Raw genomic sequence first — 22,853 nt, forward strand, 5'->3', positions numbered from 1 at the left:
CCAGAAGATGAGGCATTACCCATAACTATTACGACAGTTCTGCATGATGAATCAGATTTAAATGAGTCCAGAGCATTTTACCTGACGCCAACCCACTTTTCAAGAAGATCTAGTAGGATAGACTGATCCATGGGTATCAGAATGGAGCTCTGGGTATGCTTTTTTGTATCGTAAAATGGTAACGTATAACATTTCAACTAAGCTTGAACCAGCTCATTTTGTTATGAAATGCTTTCTTTTTGGAATTGAACTTAAAATCTTAGAAAACCCAATGAACTTCAATGAATCTAACTTTTCTTGAAACAATGCAACACACTGTTACATTCTGAAAGGGCAAAAACACAGTTACTAGTCCAACTATAAATTAAAAATCTGTCTGTCTATCTGTCCTTAAACTCAAAAGGTGGGACATGCAATTAACCTTAAGTCATGCAAGTAGGGGTTAGGTTACTTTGTGAAAAGTATGTTTTCACTTCCTTCTTGTTAGGGACCCAAAATGATGGTCTGCTTCTGTCAAACATGTTTCATATGAACCACAAATCCCATTTGGAAGCAAACATGAGTGAAAACAAAGTACTTTGAGTCAAGACAGAAATGTAGATGTTTTCACTTCATATATAAAAGATGATGGGATGCCAATCAAATAGTGGCAGATTTGTAGTTTTAGTTGAAAGTAAAATGATCTTCTGATGAATCATACAACTTTAAGTAAAAGAATACAAACAAGAAAAGTTGTTCAATGTAATGTTTTATTCAACCATTGGAGCTGCATTCAAATCAGCAACACGTCAGCCAAAGCAAATCCTCCACAACGATGTCTTCTGTCTGTCCCATCATCTGTGATGCTTGGCAAGTCTTGTATCTTGGCTGAATTATGGTTTGGTTATGCAACATACAGTTCTGAAAAAGAAACAATACATACTTTAATTCCACCGGCAAATAAATAGACAATATTTACTCACATGCTGCATCTAAGCATCTGAACTTACGAACTCTCTGCGGAACAGCCGAGAGCTCCAATAGAGAATTCTGTTGAGAGGCAACTGTCTTTACAGACTCCCTGTATGGTGGAGCAATCCAACTTAGGTCGGTCTGGCTTAGGTTGGTCTGCTTCATTCTCTGCAACTGAAAACAAAGAGAAACGTTATGTATGTTTTTGTTCAAATCCTTTCGTTGTCAATTAAAAAAAATAACTGTAAAAATGTGCAGATATGAGCTGCAAAAACATGCAGAGATGTATCAATACTCACCAAAAACAAGCAAGACAACGACCAGCGCCAAAACAGCCACACGATAACGAGACATTGTTGGGTCTGAAACTGCGTCTTTCTCCAAAACGATGTTTAGACCCAGGATGGTTTGTCTTATTTATCTGCTCACCTCTGAGGAGGGGAGGAGTGAAATAGGAGATATAGGAGGAAATGGGTTGGTCTCTAATTTATTTTCAGCAGTTAGTATAATTCATATTTCAAGCTGGTTCTCCTGGGGCTGTGTTTGTCAACTACCTGATGATGGAAAATTGGAGGTTTGCCTGTCCAAACCTGCCTCTTGGTTTTAAATCTATCTAGCGATTGTGTATTTCAAATCAAACGTTTTTGTTGAAATATTGCAATGTTCTTCAATTCTCAAAGTATATGTGTATAGTCTACCACAGAGATGATAGAAGACATTTCATTCAGTTTTACTTTACATGCAAGGACAATTTCTTCACTTTACTTTTGCCTCTCAGTGTTGAAGAAAACATGGTATTTGAGCAACAAAGAAAATAATAAACCAAGACTGGACTTGTGTCAGAACCAAAAACTACATTCACAAGGCCCTACAGAAATAGGGTTTTCAGGACCAGAAGTGTTTATGCTTAAGGACATTTCATCTCATATCCAAGACATTCAAGAAAGGTGAAACTTTGTCAAGTATCTACAACCAAGTCCAGTTGTCATCGCTGGAACCAGTTTTGGATAAACGTGACCTAGATAACTAAGAATCTTCACAGACGACTATGTCAACCTGCCCTGAGCATATAGAAATATACGTTTTAGGTTCATTAACTATCTGTTTACCTTTCAAAAAGCCCCTCCCCTCACCAGAATCCAACAGAGTTTTATAGTAGCAGTGGAAGATGTCATTCTGTGTATTAATATGATAATGACATATTGAATATTTACCATGGGAACAGGGTCAAACTCGACCCACCACGTTTGAAGTCAATTTGGATGAGCAGCTTTCCAGAAGATTCCATGACAGACAGATGGTGTTTCTGCCATGTCATTGTCTTTTTTAGTCATTTCAAAATGTGCCTGTTGGTTTGTGTGGCATTATTTCAAAAGAAATCCATAAGATTTTTAAAAGACATTTTGTGTACAATTAGCATGTTACACCACGACAACACGTTCAAACATCGTGGACCTCGAAATAAAATGACAATCATTGCATCTGATGGGAACATTTTGTGACGTTGGCATGATGCGATGGTGTCAATAGAAGCGGATGGTGTATTGATGTGTAGCCATTAAGTGGCGCGACACCACCAAAACTCCCTTTCACTTACATAAATACATATTCTCACCAAAGGTGCCAATGATTGATCCCTGTGGGACACCACAAGTCAGGGGGACCCCAGAAGATGAGGCATTACCCATAACTATTACGACAGTTCTGCATGATGAATCAGATTTAAATGAGTCCAGAGCATTTTACCTGACGCCAACCCACTTTTCAAGAAGATCTAGTAGGATAGACTGATCCATGGGTATCAGAATGGAGCTCTGGGTATGCTTTTTTGTATCGTAAAATGGTAACGTATAACATTTCAACTAAGCTTGAACCAGCTCATTTTGTTATGAAATGCTTTCTTTTTGGAATTGAACTTAAAATCTTAGAAAACCCAATGAACTTCAATGAATCTAACTTTTCTTGAAACAATGCAACACACTGTTACATTCTGAAAGGGCAAAAACACAGTTACTAGTCCAACTATAAATTAAAAATCTGTCTGTCTATCTGTCCTTAAACTCAAAAGGTGGGACATGCAATTAACCTTAAGTCATGCAAGTAGGGGTTAGGTTACTTTGTGAAAAGTATGTTTTCACTTCCTTCTTGTTAGGGACCCAAAATGATGGTCTGCTTCTGTCAAACATGTTTCATATGAACCACAAATCCCATTTGGAAGCAAACATGAGTGAAAACAAAGTACTTTGAGTCAAGACAGAAATGTAGATGTTTTCACTTCATATATAAAAGATGATGGGATGCCAATCAAATAGTGGCAGATTTGTAGTTTTAGTTGAAAGTAAAATGATCTTCTGATGAATCATACAACTTTAAGTAAAAGAATACAAACAAGAAAAGTTGTTCAATGTAATGTTTTATTCAACCATTGGAGCTGCATTCAAATCAGCAACACGTCAGCCAAAGCAAATCCTCCACAACGATGTCTTCTGTCTGTCCCATCATCTGTGATGCTTGGCAAGTCTTGTATCTTGGCTGAATTATGGTTTGGTTATGCAACATACAGTTCTGAAAAAGAAACAATACATACTTTAATTCCACCGGCAAATAAATAGACAATATTTACTCACATGCTGCATCTAAGCATCTGAACTTACGAACTCTCTGCGGAACAGCCGAGAGCTCCAATAGAGAATTCTGTTGAGAGGCAACTGTCTTTACAGACTCCCTGTATGGTGGAGCAATCCAACTTAGGTCGGTCTGGCTTAGGTTGGTCTGCTTCATTCTCTGCAACTGAAAACAAAGAGAAACGTTATGTATGTTTTTGTTCAAATCCTTTCGTTGTCAATTAAAAAAAATAACTGTAAAAATGTGCAGATATGAGCTGCAAAAACATGCAGAGATGTATCAATACTCACCAAAAACAAGCAAGACAACGACCAGCGCCAAAACAGCCACACGATAACGAGACATTGTTGGGTCTGAAACTGCGTCTTTCTCCAAAACGATGTTTAGACCCAGGATGGTTTGTCTTATTTATCTGCTCACCTCTGAGGAGGGGAGGAGTGAAATAGGAGATATAGGAGGAAATGGGTTGGTCTCTAATTTATTTTCAGCAGTTAGTATAATTCATATTTCAAGCTGGTTCTCCTGGGGCTGTGTTTGTCAACTACCTGATGATGGAAAATTGGAGGTTTGCCTGTCCAAACCTGCCTCTTGGTTTTAAATCTATCTAGCGATTGTGTATTTCAAATCAAACGTTTTTGTTGAAATATTGCAATGTTCTTCAATTCTCAAAGTATATGTGTATAGTCTACCACAGAGATGATAGAAGACATTTCATTCAGTTTTACTTTACATGCAAGGACAATTTCTTCACTTTACTTTTGCCTCTCAGTGTTGAAGAAAACATGGTATTTGAGCAACAAAGAAAATAATAAACCAAGACTGGACTTGTGTCAGAACCAAAAACTACATTCACAAGGCCCTACAGAAATAGGGTTTTCAGGACCAGAAGTGTTTATGCTTAAGGACATTTCATCTCATATCCAAGACATTCAAGAAAGGTGAAACTTTGTCAAGTATCTACAACCAAGTCCAGTTGTCATCGCTGGAACCAGTTTTGGATAAACGTGACCTAGATAACTAAGAATCTTCACAGACGACTATGTCAACCTGCCCTGAGCATATAGAAATATACGTTTTAGGTTCATTAACTATCTGTTTACCTTTCAAAAAGCCCCTCCCCTCACCAGAATCCAACAGAGTTTTATAGTAGCAGTGGAAGATGTCATTCTGTGTATTAATATGATAATGACATATTGAATATTTACCATGGGAACAGGGTCAAACTCGACCCACCACGTTTGAAGTCAATTTGGATGAGCAGCTTTCCAGAAGATTCCATGACAGACAGATGGTGTTTCTGCCATGTCATTGTCTTTTTTAGTCATTTCAAAATGTGCCTGTTGGTTTGTGTGGCATTATTTCAAAAGAAATCCATAAGATTTTTAAAAGACATTTTGTGTACAATTAGCATGTTACACCACGACAACACGTTCAAACATCGTGGACCTCGAAATAAAATGACAATCATTGCATCTGATGGGAACATTTTGTGACGTTGGCATGATGCGATGGTGTCAATAGAAGCGGATGGTGTATTGATGTGTAGCCATTAAGTGGCGCGACACCACCAAAACTCCCTTTCACTTACATAAATACATATTCTCACCAAAGGTGCCAATGATTGATCCCTGTGGGACACCACAAGTCAGGGGGACCCCAGAAGATGAGGCATTACCCATAACTATTACGACAGTTCTGCATGATGAATCAGATTTAAATGAGTCCAGAGCATTTTACCTGACGCCAACCCACTTTTCAAGAAGATCTAGTAGGATAGACTGATCCATGGGTATCAGAATGGAGCTCTGGGTATGCTTTTTTGTATCGTAAAATGGTAACGTATAACATTTCAACTAAGCTTGAACCAGCTCATTTTGTTATGAAATGCTTTCTTTTTGGAATTGAACTTAAAATCTTAGAAAACCCAATGAACTTCAATGAATCTAACTTTTCTTGAAACAATGCAACACACTGTTACATTCTGAAAGGGCAAAAACACAGTTACTAGTCCAACTATAAATTAAAAATCTGTCTGTCTATCTGTCCTTAAACTCAAAAGGTGGGACATGCAATTAACCTTAAGTCATGCAAGTAGGGGTTAGGTTACTTTGTGAAAAGTATGTTTTCACTTCCTTCTTGTTAGGGACCCAAAATGATGGTCTGCTTCTGTCAAACATGTTTCATATGAACCACAAATCCCATTTGGAAGCAAACATGAGTGAAAACAAAGTACTTTGAGTCAAGACAGAAATGTAGATGTTTTCACTTCATATATAAAAGATGATGGGATGCCAATCAAATAGTGGCAGATTTGTAGTTTTAGTTGAAAGTAAAATGATCTTCTGATGAATCATACAACTTTAAGTAAAAGAATACAAACAAGAAAAGTTGTTCAATGTAATGTTTTATTCAACCATTGGAGCTGCATTCAAATCAGCAACACGTCAGCCAAAGCAAATCCTCCACAACGATGTCTTCTGTCTGTCCCATCATCTGTGATGCTTGGCAAGTCTTGTATCTTGGCTGAATTATGGTTTGGTTATGCAACATACAGTTCTGAAAAAGAAACAATACATACTTTAATTCCACCGGCAAATAAATAGACAATATTTACTCACATGCTGCATCTAAGCATCTGAACTTACGAACTCTCTGCGGAACAGCCGAGAGCTCCAATAGAGAATTCTGTTGAGAGGCAACTGTCTTTACAGACTCCCTGTATGGTGGAGCAATCCAACTTAGGTCGGTCTGGCTTAGGTTGGTCTGCTTCATTCTCTGCAACTGAAAACAAAGAGAAACGTTATGTATGTTTTTGTTCAAATCCTTTCGTTGTCAATTAAAAAAAATAACTGTAAAAATGTGCAGATATGAGCTGCAAAAACATGCAGAGATGTATCAATACTCACCAAAAACAAGCAAGACAACGACCAGCGCCAAAACAGCCACACGATAACGAGACATTGTTGGGTCTGAAACTGCGTCTTTCTCCAAAACGATGTTTAGACCCAGGATGGTTTGTCTTATTTATCTGCTCACCTCTGAGGAGGGGAGGAGTGAAATAGGAGATATAGGAGGAAATGGGTTGGTCTCTAATTTATTTTCAGCAGTTAGTATAATTCATATTTCAAGCTGGTTCTCCTGGGGCTGTGTTTGTCAACTACCTGATGATGGAAAATTGGAGGTTTGCCTGTCCAAACCTGCCTCTTGGTTTTAAATCTATCTAGCGATTGTGTATTTCAAATCAAACGTTTTTGTTGAAATATTGCAATGTTCTTCAATTCTCAAAGTATATGTGTATAGTCTACCACAGAGATGATAGAAGACATTTCATTCAGTTTTACTTTACATGCAAGGACAATTTCTTCACTTTACTTTTGCCTCTCAGTGTTGAAGAAAACATGGTATTTGAGCAACAAAGAAAATAATAAACCAAGACTGGACTTGTGTCAGAACCAAAAACTACATTCACAAGGCCCTACAGAAATAGGGTTTTCAGGACCAGAAGTGTTTATGCTTAAGGACATTTCATCTCATATCCAAGACATTCAAGAAAGGTGAAACTTTGTCAAGTATCTACAACCAAGTCCAGTTGTCATCGCTGGAACCAGTTTTGGATAAACGTGACCTAGATAACTAAGAATCTTCACAGACGACTATGTCAACCTGCCCTGAGCATATAGAAATATACGTTTTAGGTTCATTAACTATCTGTTTACCTTTCAAAAAGCCCCTCCCCTCACCAGAATCCAACAGAGTTTTATAGTAGCAGTGGAAGATGTCATTCTGTGTATTAATATGATAATGACATATTGAATATTTACCATGGGAACAGGGTCAAACTCGACCCACCACGTTTGAAGTCAATTTGGATGAGCAGCTTTCCAGAAGATTCCATGACAGACAGATGGTGTTTCTGCCATGTCATTGTCTTTTTTAGTCATTTCAAAATGTGCCTGTTGGTTTGTGTGGCATTATTTCAAAAGAAATCCATAAGATTTTTAAAAGACATTTTGTGTACAATTAGCATGTTACACCACGACAACACGTTCAAACATCGTGGACCTCGAAATAAAATGACAATCATTGCATCTGATGGGAACATTTTGTGACGTTGGCATGATGCGATGGTGTCAATAGAAGCGGATGGTGTATTGATGTGTAGCCATTAAGTGGCGCGACACCACCAAAACTCCCTTTCACTTACATAAATACATATTCTCACCAAAGGTGCCAATGATTGATCCCTGTGGGACACCACAAGTCAGGGGGACCCCAGAAGATGAGGCATTACCCATAACTATTACGACAGTTCTGCATGATGAATCAGATTTAAATGAGTCCAGAGCATTTTACCTGACGCCAACCCACTTTTCAAGAAGATCTAGTAGGATAGACTGATCCATGGGTATCAGAATGGAGCTCTGGGTATGCTTTTTTGTATCGTAAAATGGTAACGTATAACATTTCAACTAAGCTTGAACCAGCTCATTTTGTTATGAAATGCTTTCTTTTTGGAATTGAACTTAAAATCTTAGAAAACCCAATGAACTTCAATGAATCTAACTTTTCTTGAAACAATGCAACACACTGTTACATTCTGAAAGGGCAAAAACACAGTTACTAGTCCAACTATAAATTAAAAATCTGTCTGTCTATCTGTCCTTAAACTCAAAAGGTGGGACATGCAATTAACCTTAAGTCATGCAAGTAGGGGTTAGGTTACTTTGTGAAAAGTATGTTTTCACTTCCTTCTTGTTAGGGACCCAAAATGATGGTCTGCTTCTGTCAAACATGTTTCATATGAACCACAAATCCCATTTGGAAGCAAACATGAGTGAAAACAAAGTACTTTGAGTCAAGACAGAAATGTAGATGTTTTCACTTCATATATAAAAGATGATGGGATGCCAATCAAATAGTGGCAGATTTGTAGTTTTAGTTGAAAGTAAAATGATCTTCTGATGAATCATACAACTTTAAGTAAAAGAATACAAACAAGAAAAGTTGTTCAATGTAATGTTTTATTCAACCATTGGAGCTGCATTCAAATCAGCAACACGTCAGCCAAAGCAAATCCTCCACAACGATGTCTTTTGTCTGTCCCATCATCTGTGATGCTTGGCAAGTCTTGTATCTTGGCTGAATTATGGTTTGGTTATGCAACATACAGTTCTGAAAAAGAAACAATACATACTTTAATTCCACCGGCAAATAAATAGACAATATTTACTCACATGCTGCATCTAAGCATCTGAACTTACGAACTCTCTGCGGAACAGCCGAGAGCTCCAATAGAGAATTCTGTTGAGAGGCAACTGTCTTTACAGACTCCCTGTATGGTGGAGCAATCCAACTTAGGTCGGTCTGGCTTAGGTTGGTCTGCTTCATTCTCTGCAACTGAAAACAAAGAGAAACGTTATGTATGTTTTTGTTCAAATCCTTTCGTTGTCAATTAAAAAAAATAACTGTAAAAATGTGCAGATATGAGCTGCAAAAACATGCAGAGATGTATCAATACTCACCAAAAACAAGCAAGACAACGACCAGCGCCAAAACAGCCACACGATAACGAGACATTGTTGGGTCTGAAACTGCGTCTTTCTCCAAAACGATGTTTAGACCCAGGATGGTTTGTCTTATTTATCTGCTCACCTCTGAGGAGGGGAGGAGTGAAATAGGAGATATAGGAGGAAATGGGTTGGTCTCTAATTTATTTTCAGCAGTTAGTATAATTCATATTTCAAGCTGGTTCTCCTGGGGCTGTGTTTGTCAACTACCTGATGATGGAAAATTGGAGGTTTGCCTGTCCAAACCTGCCTCTTGGTTTTAAATCTATCTAGCGATTGTGTATTTCAAATCAAACGTTTTTGTTGAAATATTGCAATGTTCTTCAATTCTCAAAGTATATGTGTATAGTCTACCACAGAGATGATAGAAGACATTTCATTCAGTTTTACTTTACATGCAAGGACAATTTCTTCACTTTACTTTTGCCTCTCAGTGTTGAAGAAAACATGGTATTTGAGCAACAAAGAAAATAATAAACCAAGACTGGACTTGTGTCAGAACCAAAAACTACATTCACAAGGCCCTACAGAAATAGGGTTTTCAGGACCAGAAGTGTTTATGCTTAAGGACATTTCATCTCATATCCAAGACATTCAAGAAAGGTGAAACTTTGTCAAGTATCTACAACCAAGTCCAGTTGTCATCGCTGGAACCAGTTTTGGATAAACGTGACCTAGATAACTAAGAATCTTCACAGACGACTATGTCAACCTGCCCTGAGCATATAGAAATATACGTTTTAGGTTCATTAACTATCTGTTTACCTTTCAAAAAGCCCCTCCCCTCACCAGAATCCAACAGAGTTTTATAGTAGCAGTGGAAGATGTCATTCTGTGTATTAATATGATAATGACATATTGAATATTTACCATGGGAACAGGGTCAAACTCGACCCACCACGTTTGAAGTCAATTTGGATGAGCAGCTTTCCAGAAGATTCCATGACAGACAGATGGTGTTTCTGCCATGTCATTGTCTTTTTTAGTCATTTCAAAATGTGCCTGTTGGTTTGTGTGGCATTATTTCAAAAGAAATCCATAAGATTTTTAAAAGACATTTTGTGTACAATTAGCATGTTACACCACGACAACACGTTCAAACATCGTGGACCTCGAAATAAAATGACAATCATTGCATCTGATGGGAACATTTTGTGACGTTGGCATGATGCGATGGTGTCAATAGAAGCGGATGGTGTATTGATGTGTAGCCATTAAGTGGCGCGACACCACCAAAACTCCCTTTCACTTACATAAATACATATTCTCACCAAAGGTGCCAATGATTGATCCCTGTGGGACACCACAAGTCAGGGGGACCCCAGAAGATGAGGCATTACCCATAACTATTACGACAGTTCTGCATGATGAATCAGATTTAAATGAGTCCAGAGCATTTTACCTGACGCCAACCCACTTTTCAAGAAGATCTAGTAGGATAGACTGATCCATGGGTATCAGAATGGAGCTCTGGGTATGCTTTTTTGTATCGTAAAATGGTAACGTATAACATTTCAACTAAGCTTGAACCAGCTCATTTTGTTATGAAATGCTTTCTTTTTGGAATTGAACTTAAAATCTTAGAAAACCCAATGAACTTCAATGAATCTAACTTTTCTTGAAACAATGCAACACACTGTTACATTCTGAAAGGGCAAAAACACAGTTACTAGTCCAACTATAAATTAAAAATCTGTCTGTCTATCTGTCCTTAAACTCAAAAGGTGGGACATGCAATTAACCTTAAGTCATGCAAGTAGGGGTTAGGTTACTTTGTGAAAAGTATGTTTTCACTTCCTTCTTGTTAGGGACCCAAAATGATGGTCTGCTTCTGTCAAACATGTTTCATATGAACCACAAATCCCATTTGGAAGCAAACATGAGTGAAAACAAAGTACTTTGAGTCAAGACAGAAATGTAGATGTTTTCACTTCATATATAAAAGATGATGGGATGCCAATCAAATAGTGGCAGATTTGTAGTTTTAGTTGAAAGTAAAATGATCTTCTGATGAATCATACAACTTTAAGTAAAAGAATACAAACAAGAAAAGTTGTTCAATGTAATGTTTTATTCAACCATTGGAGCTGCATTCAAATCAGCAACACGTCAGCCAAAGCAAATCCTCCACAACGATGTCTTTTGTCTGTCCCATCATCTGTGATGCTTGGCAAGTCTTGTATCTTGGCTGAATTATGGTTTGGTTATGCAACATACAGTTCTGAAAAAGAAACAATACATACTTTAATTCCACCGGCAAATAAATAGACAATATTTACTCACATGCTGCATCTAAGCATCTGAACTTACGAACTCTCTGCGGAACAGCCGAGAGCTCCAATAGAGAATTCTGTTGAGAGGCAACTGTCTTTACAGACTCCCTGTATGGTGGAGCAATCCAACTTAGGTCGGTCTGGCTTAGGTTGGTCTGCTTCATTCTCTGCAACTGAAAACAAAGAGAAACGTTATGTATGTTTTTGTTCAAATCCTTTCGTTGTCAATTAAAAAAAATAACTGTAAAAATGTGCAGATATGAGCTGCAAAAACATGCAGAGATGTATCAATACTCACCAAAAACAAGCAAGACAACGACCAGCGCCAAAACAGCCACACGATAACGAGACATTGTTGGGTCTGAAACTGCGTCTTTCTCCAAAACGATGTTTAGACCCAGGATGGTTTGTCTTATTTATCTGCTCACCTCTGAGGAGGGGAGGAGTGAAATAGGAGATATAGGAGGAAATGGGTTGGTCTCTAATTTATTTTCAGCAGTTAGTATAATTCATATTTCAAGCTGGTTCTCCTGGGGCTGTGTTTGTCAACTACCTGATGATGGAAAATTGGAGGTTTGCCTGTCCAAACCTGCCTCTTGGTTTTAAATCTATCTAGCGATTGTGTATTTCAAATCAAACGTTTTTGTTGAAATATTGCAATGTTCTTCAATTCTCAAAGTATATGTGTATAGTCTACCACAGAGATGATAGAAGACATTTCATTCAGTTTTACTTTACATGCAAGGACAATTTCTTCACTTTACTTTTGCCTCTCAGTGTTGAAGAAAACATGGTATTTGAGCAACAAAGAAAATAATAAACCAAGACTGGACTTGTGTCAGAACCAAAAACTACATTCACAAGGCCCTACAGAAATAGGGTTTTCAGGACCAGAAGTGTTTATGCTTAAGGACATTTCATCTCATATCCAAGACATTCAAGAAAGGTGAAACTTTGTCAAGTATCTACAACCAAGTCCAGTTGTCATCGCTGGAACCAGTTTTGGATAAACGTGACCTAGATAACTAAGAATCTTCACAGACGACTATGTCAACCTGCCCTGAGCATATAGAAATATACGTTTTAGGTTCATTAACTATCTGTTTACCTTTCAAAAAGCCCCTCCCCTCACCAGAATCCAACAGAGTTTTATAGTAGCAGTGGAAGATGTCATTCTGTGTATTAATATGATAATGACATATTGAATATTTACCATGGGAACAGGGTCAAACTCGACCCACCACGTTTGAAGTCAATTTGGATGAGCAGCTTTCCAGAAGATTCCATGACAGACAGATGGTGTTTCTGCCATGTCATTGTCTTTTTTAGTCATTTCAAAATGTGCCTGTTGGTTTGTGTGGCATTATTTCAAAAGAAATCCATAAGATTTTTAAAAGACATTTTGTGTACAATTAGCATGTTACACCACGACAACACGTTCAAACATCGTGGACCTCGAAATAAAATGACAATCATTGCATCTGATGGGAACATTTTGTGACGTTGGCATGATGCGATGGTGTCAATAGAAGCGGATGGTGTATTGATGTGTAGCCATTAAGTGGCGCGACACCACCAAAACTCCCTTTCACTTACATAAATACATATTCTCACCAAAGGTGCCAATGATTGATCCCTGTGGGACACCACAAGTCAGGGGGACCCCAGAAGATGAGGCATTACCCATAACTATTACGACAGTTCTGCATGATGAATCAGATTTAAATGAGTCCAGAGCATTTTACCTGACGCCAACCCACTTTTCAAGAAGATCTAGTAGGATAGACTGATCCATGGGTATCAGAATGGAGCTCTGGGTATGCTTTTTTGTATCGTAAAATGGTAACGTATAACATTTCAACTAAGCTTGAACCAGCTCATTTTGTTATGAAATGCTTTCTTTTTGGAATTGAACTTAAAATCTTAGAAAACCCAATGAACTTCAATGAATCTAACTTTTCTTGAAACAATGCAACACACTGTTACATTCTGAAAGGGCAAAAACACAGTTACTAGTCCAACTATAAATTAAAAATCTGTCTGTCTATCTGTCCTTAAACTCAAAAGGTGGGACATGCAATTAACCTTAAGTCATGCAAGTAGGGGTTAGGTTACTTTGTGAAAAGTATGTTTTCACTTCCTTCTTGTTAGGGACCCAAAATGATGGTCTGCTTCTGTCAAACATGTTTCATATGAACCACAAATCCCATTTGGAAGCAAACATGAGTGAAAACAAAGTACTTTGAGTCAAGACAGAAATGTAGATGTTTTCACTTCATATATAAAAGATGATGGGATGCCAATCAAATAGTGGCAGATTTGTAGTTTTAGTTGAAAGTAAAATGATCTTCTGATGAATCATACAACTTTAAGTAAAAGAATACAAACAAGAAAAGTTGTTCAATGTAATGTTTTATTCAACCATTGGAGCTGCATTCAAATCAGCAACACGTCAGCCAAAGCAAATCCTCCACAACGATGTCTTCTGTCTGTCCCATCATCTGTGATGCTTGGCAAGTCTTGTATCTTGGCTGAATTATGGTTTGGTTACGCAACATACAGTTCTGAAAAAGAAACAATACATACTTTAATTCCACCGGCAAATAAATAGACAATATTTACTCACATGCTGCATCTAAGCATCTGAACTTACGAACTCTCTGCAGAACAGCCAAGAGCTCCAATAGAGAATTCTGTTGAGAGGCAACTGTCTTTACAGACTCCCTGTATGGTGGAGCAATCTGCCTTAGGTCGGTCTGGCTTAGGTCGGTCTGCCTTAGGTCGATCTGCTTCATTCTCTGCAACTGAAAACAAAGAGAAACGTTATGTATGTTTTTGTTCAAATCCTTTCGTTGTCAATTAAAAAAAAATAACTGTAAAAATGTGCAGATATGAGCTGCAAAAACATGCAGAGATGTATCAATACTCACCAAAAACAAGCAAGACAACGACCAGCGCCAAAACAGCCACACGATAACGAGACATTGTTGGGTCTGAAACTGCGTCTTTCTCCAAAACGATGTTTAGACCCAGGATGGTTTGTCTTATTTATCTGCTCACCTCTGAGGAGGGGAGGAGTGAAATAGGAGATATAGGAGGAAATGGGTTGGTCTCTAATTTATTTTCAGCAGTTAGTATAATTCATATTTCAAGCTGGTTCTCCTGGGGCTGTGTTTGTCAACTACCTGATGATGGAAAATTGGAGGTTTGCCTGTCCAAACCTGCCTCTTGGTTTTAAATCTATCTAGCGTTTTTGTATTTCAAATCAAACGTTTTTGTTGAAATATTGCAATGTTCTTCAATTCTCAAAGTATATGTGTATAGTCTACCACAGAGATGATAGAAGACATTTCATTCAGTTTTACTTTACATGCAAGGACAATTTCTTCACTTTACTTTTGCCTCTCAGTGTTGAAGAAAACATGGTATTTGAGCAACAAAGAAAATGATAAACCAAGACTGGACTTGTGTCAGAACCAAAAACTACATTCACAAGGCCCTACAGAAATAGGGTTTTCAGGACCAGAAGTGTTTATGCTTAAGGACATTTCATCTCATATCCAAGACATTCAAGAAAGGTGAAACTTTGTCGAGTATCTACAACCAAGTCCAGTTGCCATCGCTGGAGCCAGTTAACGTGACCTAGATAACTGAGAATCTTCACAGACGACTATGTCAACCTGCCCTGAGCATATAGAAATATACGTTTTAGGTTCATTAACTATGTGTTAACCTTTCAAAAAGCCCCTCCCCTCACCAGAATCCAACAGAGTTTTATAATAGCAGTGGAAGATGTCATTCTGTGTAATAATATGATAACGACATATTGAATATTTACCATGGGAACAGGGTCAAACTCGACCCACCACGTTTGAAGTCAATTTGGATGAGCAGCTTTCCAGAAGATTCCATGACAGATGGTGTTTCTGCCATGTCATTGTCTTTTTTAGTCAGTTCAAAATGTGCCTGTTGGTTTGTGTGGCATTATTTCAAAAGAAATCCATAAGATTTTTAAAAGACATTTTGTGTACAATTAGCATGTTACACCACGACAACACGTTCAAACATCGTGGACCTCGAAATAAAATGACAATCATTGCATCTGATGGGAACATTTTGTGATGTTGGCATGATGCGATGGTGTCAGTAGAAGCGGATGGTGTATTGATGTGTAGCCATTAAGTGGCGCGACACCACCAAAACTCCCTTTCACTTACATAAATACATATTCTCACCAAAGGTGCCAATGATTGATCCCTGTGGGACACCACAAGTCAGGGGGACCCCAGAAGATGAGGCATTACCCATAACTATTACGACAGTTCTGCATGATGAATCAGATTTAAATGAGTCCAGAGCATTTTACCTGACGCCAACCCACTTTTCAAGAAGATCTAGTAGGATAGACTGATCCATGGGTATCAGAATGGAGCTCTGGGTATGCTTTTTTGTATCGTAAAATGGTAACGTATAACATTTCAACTAAGCTTGAACCAGCTCATTTTGTTATGAAATGCTTTCTTTTTGGAATTGAACTTAAAATCTTAGAAAACCCAATGAACTTCAATGAATCTAACTTTTCTTGAAACAATGCAACACACTGTTACATTCTGAAAGGGCAAAAACACAGTTACTAGTCCAACTATAAATTAAAAATCTGTCTGTCTATCTGTCCTTAAACTCAAAAGGTGGGACATGCAATTAACCTTAAGTCATGCAAGTAGGGGTTAGGTTACTTTGTGAAAAGTATGTTTTCACTTCCTTCTTGTTAGGGACCCAAAATGATGGTCTGCTTCTGTCAAACATGTTTCATATGAACCACAAATCCCATTTGGAAGCAAACATGAGTGAAAACAAAGTACTTTGAGTCAAGACAGAAATGTAGATGTTTTCACTTCATATATAAAAGATGATGGGATGCCAATCAAATAGTGGCAGATTTGTAGTTTTAGTTGAAAGTAAAATGATCTTCTGATGAATCATACAACTTTAAGTAAAAGAATACAAACAAGAAAAGTTGTTCAATGTAATGTTTTATTCAACCATTGGAGCTGCATTCAAATCAGCAACACGTCAGCCAAAGCAAATCCTCCACAACGATGTCTTCTGTCTGTCCCATCATCTGTGATGCTTGGCAAGTCTTGTATCTTGGCTGAATTATGGTTTGGTTATGCAACATACAGTTCTGAAAAAGAAACAATACATACTTTAATTCCACCGGCAAATAAATAGACAATATTTACTCACATGCTGCATCTAAGCATCTGAACTTACGAACTCTCTGCGGAACAGCCGAGAGCTCCAATAGAGAATTCTGTTGAGAGGCAACTGTCTTTACAGACTCCCTGTATGGTGGAGCAATCCAACTTAGGTTGGTCTGCTTCATTCTCTGCAACTGAAAACAAAGAGAAACGTTATGTATGTTTTTGTTCAAATCCTTTCGTTGTCAATTAAAAAAAATAACTGTAAAAATGTGCAGATATGAGCTGCAAAAACATGCAGAGATGTATCAATACTCACCAAAAACAAGCAAGACAACGACCAGCGCCAAAACAGCCACACGATAACGAGACATTGTTGGTCTGAAACTGCGTCTTTCTCCAAAACGATGTTTAGACCCAGGATGGTTTGTCTTATTTATCTGCTCACCTCTGAGGAGGGGAGGAGTGAAATAGGAGATATAGGAGGAAATGGGTTGGTCTCTAATTTATTTTCAGCAGTTAGTATAATTCATATTTCAAGCTGGTTCTCCTGGGGCTGTGTTTGTCAACTACCTGATGATGGAAAATTGGAGGTTTGCCTGTCCAAACCTGCCTCTTGGTTTTAAATCTATCTAGCGATTGTGTATTTCAAATCAAACGTTTTTGTTGAAATATTGCAATGTTCTTCAATTCTCAAAGTATATGTGTATAGTCTACCACAGAGATGATAGAAGACATTTCATTCAGTTTTACTTTACATGCAAGGACAATTTCTTCACTTTACTTTTGCCTCTCAGTGTTGAAGAAAACATGGTATTTGAGCAACAAAGAAAATAATAAACCAAGACTGGACTTGTGTCAGAACCAAAAACTACATTCACAAGGCCCTACAGAAATAGGGTTTTCAGGACCAGAAGTGTTTATGCTTAAGGACATTTCATCTCATATCCAAGACATTCAAGAAAGGTGAAACTTTGTCAAGTATCTACAACCAAGTCCAGTTGCCATCGCTGGAGCCAGTTAACGTGACCTAGATAACTGAGAATCTTCACAGACGACTATGTCAACCTGCCCTGAGCATATAGAAATATACGTTTTAGGTTCATTAACTATGTGTTAACCTTTCAAAAAGCCCCTCCCCTCACCAGAATCCAACTGACAGAGTTTTATAGTAGCAGTGGAAGATGTCATTCTGTGTAATAATATGATAATGACATATTGAATATTTACCATGGGAACAGGGTCAAACTCGACCCACCACGTTTGAAGTCAATTTGGATGAGCAGCTGTCCAGAAGATTCCATGACAGACAGATGGTGTTTCTGCCATGTCATTGTCTTTTTTAGTCAGTTCAAAATGTGCCTGTTGGTTTGTGTGGCATTATTTCAAAAGAAATCCATAAGATTTTTAAAAGACATTTTGTGTACAATTAGCATGTTACACCACGACAACACGTTCAGACATCGTGGACCTCGAAATAAAATGACAATCATTGCATCTGATGGGAACATTTTGTGACGTTGGCATGATGCGATGGTGTCTATAGAGGCGGACAGTGTATTGATGTTGTCCATTAAGTGGCGCGACACCACCAAAACTCCCTTTCACTTACATAAATACATATTCTCACCAAAGGTGCCAATGATTGATCCCTGTGGGACACCACAAGTCAGGGGGACCCCAGAAGATGAGGCATTACCCATAACTATTACGACAGTTCTGCATGATGAATCAGATTTAAATGAGTCCACAGCATTTTACCTGATGCCAGCCCACTTTTCAAGGAGCCCCTCCCATCACCCTTCTCCCTTCACAGCTACTGGTCTCATACGTGGAATCCAACTGACAGTTGGTAATATAGTGCCAATGGAACATTTTAATCTCTTTATGAATATGATAACTGTACTGATTATTTACCATGGGAACAGGGTAAAACTTACAAATTGTCTCGTTCTGTCTCTGTCTCTCTGTTTTTATATTTTCTCAATAACCGACCATTCTACCGACTTCAAATTTGGTAGGTGTGTTGCTGAGGATCCTGGGGAAGGTTATTGTTGACTGTGAAGTATTCTTACATAAATGCAGGGTTAGGGTTAAAGGTTGGGGTTTCCAGAAGCACTCGGCTGCACCTCCAAGGGTCCTCAGCTTCATTGACCCCTGAGGTTTGAAGTCAACATGATGAGCAGTTGTATCAGCATCAGCAATTCCTCCATTTCAGTATATTGTTTTCACCTTTTCAATATGTCCGTGGTGGTGTGTGGAATTTTCCTAAATAAATCTACTATCTTTAGTTTATTAGGTTGTTATGTGTGTAAGTTTTATAACGAGGGTGGCCTCGATAAATAAATATGGCATGTCAAGAGGAAATTAGCTGGTTTGAACTTGGCTAAAATACGATGAGGTCAAAATTTGAAAATACAAAGAAGCATAATCAAAGCTCCCATAATAACCATGATCTAGATACAATGCAAGCAAATGATTTAATGATTTAAGTTTGGGTGTGAGTCAGTGAAATTGATCAGAGGCTATGAGATATCAACCAAGCAGTGTCAGAGCTATAGATTAAGATACCAGTCAAACTACATTTTGACAAATAGTCCAAAGTTACATGAAAAAATTGTTACAAAGATGTTTGATGTAACGTTTTATTCCATCTCAGCCATTTTTGTTAAAATAACCCAAAAAGTAGTTAATTCTACATCCTAACATTCACAGGGTTAAAAGACAAATGTGAACCTCCATAACAATGTCTTCTGTCTGTCTTATCTTTGATGATGCTCGACAAGTCTTATAGTGACTGAATGATATTCTTCATGACTGCAGTGACAGATCAGACTTGTCTTCTCATGTCATTCAGCTGTCATAGAAAATGAGACACGCAACACCTAGAAATAAAAGAAAAAATAAACAATGTTTGAATAAATTCCACTCACAAATACATATACAGAATGTATTCATATGCTGCATCGGGATATCTGAACTTACAAAAAGCCTTTCCCACAGCCCAGGGGTCCAAAGAACAGTTCTGTTGGGAGGCAAACCTTCCTACACACTCCACTTAGACTGGGGCAAGACCATGGAAAGGATGCAGCCTCATTCTCTGCTACTGTAACCACATATGGGAAACAGCCACCATGTTTAAGCAGTTTCATTCAGAAAGCACATGTCAAACACAGAGGTAGATTTTAGGTGCTTTACAGGGATACTTAAAAGAAAAACGATCAATTTTAAAGGAAAAAGCACAGTTTAAAACTATTTCCAAGCTAAATGAAAGAGATTAAAAAGAGAAAATAAAGGGAGTAAAATAATACAAATAAAATTAATAGAACTGTGTGAAACAATAAAATAGAAATAGAATAAAATACAATAATGGTAAGACTGTGTACAATAGCTTAGGTAAAGGCGCTTGTGAATAAAAAAATCTATCTGGTTTTAAAAACTGCAATGGATGGGGCATTTAGATTTAAATTTGACTTGGGTACCACTAGCAGACCACCCCCTAAGTGATGTCAGAGGTCTCACAGGGTGGTATTGGACTAACTGTCTGTTAGGTGTTTGGGAGCAGTACCATTATAAGATTTTAAAACAAACAAACAAACAAATAAAATCAATCCTGTCACATGATGACATGTGATTTAGAGATTTGAGAACACAGGCAACATGGGCTGTCTTTTTACATTTGATTAAAGGTTAAAATTAGAAAATAACTGCATCAACAAATCAAGACTTACCATTCAGCAGTAAGACAACAAAAAGCACAAAAACCACCACACGATAGCAAGACATCGTTGCGTCTGAAAGTGCTGCTCCGAAATGAGGATTTGGCCGAGGACTTTTTGTAATTTGGTCAGAGGGGAGGAGTGAATATAATAGGAAACATCACACTGGTCACTAGGGTCTATATTACAGAGTTATTATCGTCTGTGAGAGAACATGCTTTTCTAAATCACATTTAAGAAAACAGCATTACTGAGCCCAGCTTGTGCTGTGAATGTTGTCATGAGGCGAACATGCTCTTTGCAGCTAATTTAAAACACATGCACATCCTTAATGCTAACTGCTCCCTGGGACTGAGGCCATAAGCATAGTGGGCAGCTTTTTCTACATTAAGCAGCATGTTCTCTATCGGATCTCAGCAACAGTAGGCTTCTCGCCTACTCAATATTACAACATATTATTGCTTCCTGGGTTGTGTAATTGATTGAGTATTTGGATTTGTGTTATGTAAATTACTAGTTTTGTGGTAGAGTTGTTAGTGAGAAGCAGTTTTGTCAGTCTTCATCTGGGCACCTGGCAGAAACATCCAAGACAAATTATTCTCAGGTGACTGTCCTAACATATGAGGAGTAAGACTAACTGAGTCCCTGGCATTCCTTCTTTGAAAACAAATGTATTTAATTAACTACATATATTTTGTTTTCTATCTCTCTGGCTAGAGAGAGAAAGAGAGGCTTGTAAAAGCAGCACCAGCGCCAGTTTGAATCCTTTGACCAGTCTAACTATACCACACTATGCCTTATATGCCTAAGGAAGCTAAAGGTCAAATGTCAAGGTCACAATGGTCTCATGTTCCTGTAAATGTGATATATCAGGACTACCTGTAGGAAATGTCATTACATGTGGTACAATTCACTTGTTTAGCATTCTGAATGTAATATCTCAGGAACACCTAAACATAATTCTTTCAAATTTGTTTTTACTTTAGTAAAATGTCTGAGTTCTCCCTCAACACTCAACAAAAGCCACTGCCACATTATTATCACTTACTTTTTGAGTATATAACCTAATTTGCATTAGCATATTGATTAAGTGGGAGACAACTGTTGACATAGCCACAGCAGTCCGCACTATATATTGGCCCCCAATGAGTCTGCTAACTTGAGGGCTGTGGCCAGTGATTAGAAGAGGACTTATAAACAACATGTCCAACCCTACAACAGACAGCCAAAGAGACATCAGAATGCCAAATTCGAGACCTGCTGAAGTAGAGGAAGATGTATTGCGGATGAGAGGACCAAGACCAGCTTTACACACTGACTCATCATTTTAATTGTTGTTAAAAGACACTCTAAACTTGTGGAGCTGTATTTGAATGGAGTTGTACATCATTTGTAAAACACTAGTCCACAATTCCAGGTGGGATTAGATACCTTGCCATAAGTCCCGCGAGTTTCTACGGTATAGAAATGTAAAGCATAAAAATAATTCTCTCATAAAGTCTTAGTTCGTTCTCTTAAGAAATCAATAGAAAACAGTACATCCGCCCTACTTGCTTAATTTACTCCCTTTGTGCCCAATGTTATGATGGGGTTGTGGACTCACACACAAGCAGTACAACAGCTCTGGCTTCTCTGGTGTTTCCACAAAACATTCTCCGCAGCAGCTTCAGCCAGTAGTTCTCCTCTCTTCCAGGGGAGAACAGGGGAACACTTCCTGTTTGTGTTTATTCGTGCATTACACACAATTAACCCGAATAAACATAAATTATTCCGCAGCGTATTTGGGTTATATCAACTTCAATTGTTCTCATGTAAACAGAGGGCTACTACTAAACTCCATGAGTCCTATTCATTCATTCAATTCAAGTCAATTCTTCATGGGTTGCATAGATCACAAAGGCCAAACTGAAATGAGAGGATCTGCCTAACAACAGAGCTGCAGTTGGACATGACAAGTGGGTTTTAATGCCCCTTGGTTTTGTAACACATGTTCCATTAGCTGTTTTAGGAAGTTATTACCGCTTTGAAAAACGGTTCATCACTGAAGCACAATAAATCCTGGAGAGGTTGGGCTGGAGAAGATCCACCCGTTTGACCATTTGTTTCTCAAGGATGAAAGGACTTATTTGTCAGCCACAATTGAAGGAGCCTACAAAATGAAACTTCCTATTTACAGTCTGAAGGATGCAGCCCATAAGATTGAAACACACCTTTTATGTGAAATAAAATAAAACAGTGGCTGTCTTAAAGAATTGTAAATGTTGATGAAATACAAACAAAGGTCTACTGTAAGTATGGTTGGTTGGTAGGTGGAGACCAGTTAGATCACTTACACAGAAATAAACACCTGAACTCATTATTGCTTTGAATTTGGACGCAGTTTCGTCATAGTTACATTAGGATTCTCCAAAGGGAGGTCATTACTGTTTTCATATGCCTCTATTCTCCAGGTGCTGTCCAGACTGGTCTCAGTAATGACAGAACAGTGGTGTCTAATTGCTTTCTAGAGGAATTGAA

General features: G+C 38.0%; 1 long non-coding RNA gene across 1 annotated transcript; it reads right to left on the bottom strand.

Moving 5' to 3' along the window:
* Positions 1-11,518: 11,518 nt before the first annotated feature.
* LOC138413822 (uncharacterized) lies at positions 11,519-19,481 on the bottom strand. Its single transcript, XR_011246223.1, has 2 exons — positions 16,937-19,481; positions 11,519-11,589 (listed from the first exon to the last, which is right to left on the bottom strand). It is a non-coding gene; the product is annotated as an uncharacterized lncRNA (long non-coding RNA).
* Positions 19,482-22,853: the final 3,372 nt, after the last annotated feature.

This window comes from Paralichthys olivaceus, chromosome 15 (assembly GCF_024713975.1).
Source record: "Paralichthys olivaceus isolate ysfri-2021 chromosome 15, ASM2471397v2, whole genome shotgun sequence".
Classification (NCBI taxonomy): domain Eukaryota; kingdom Metazoa; phylum Chordata; class Actinopteri; order Pleuronectiformes; family Paralichthyidae; genus Paralichthys; species Paralichthys olivaceus.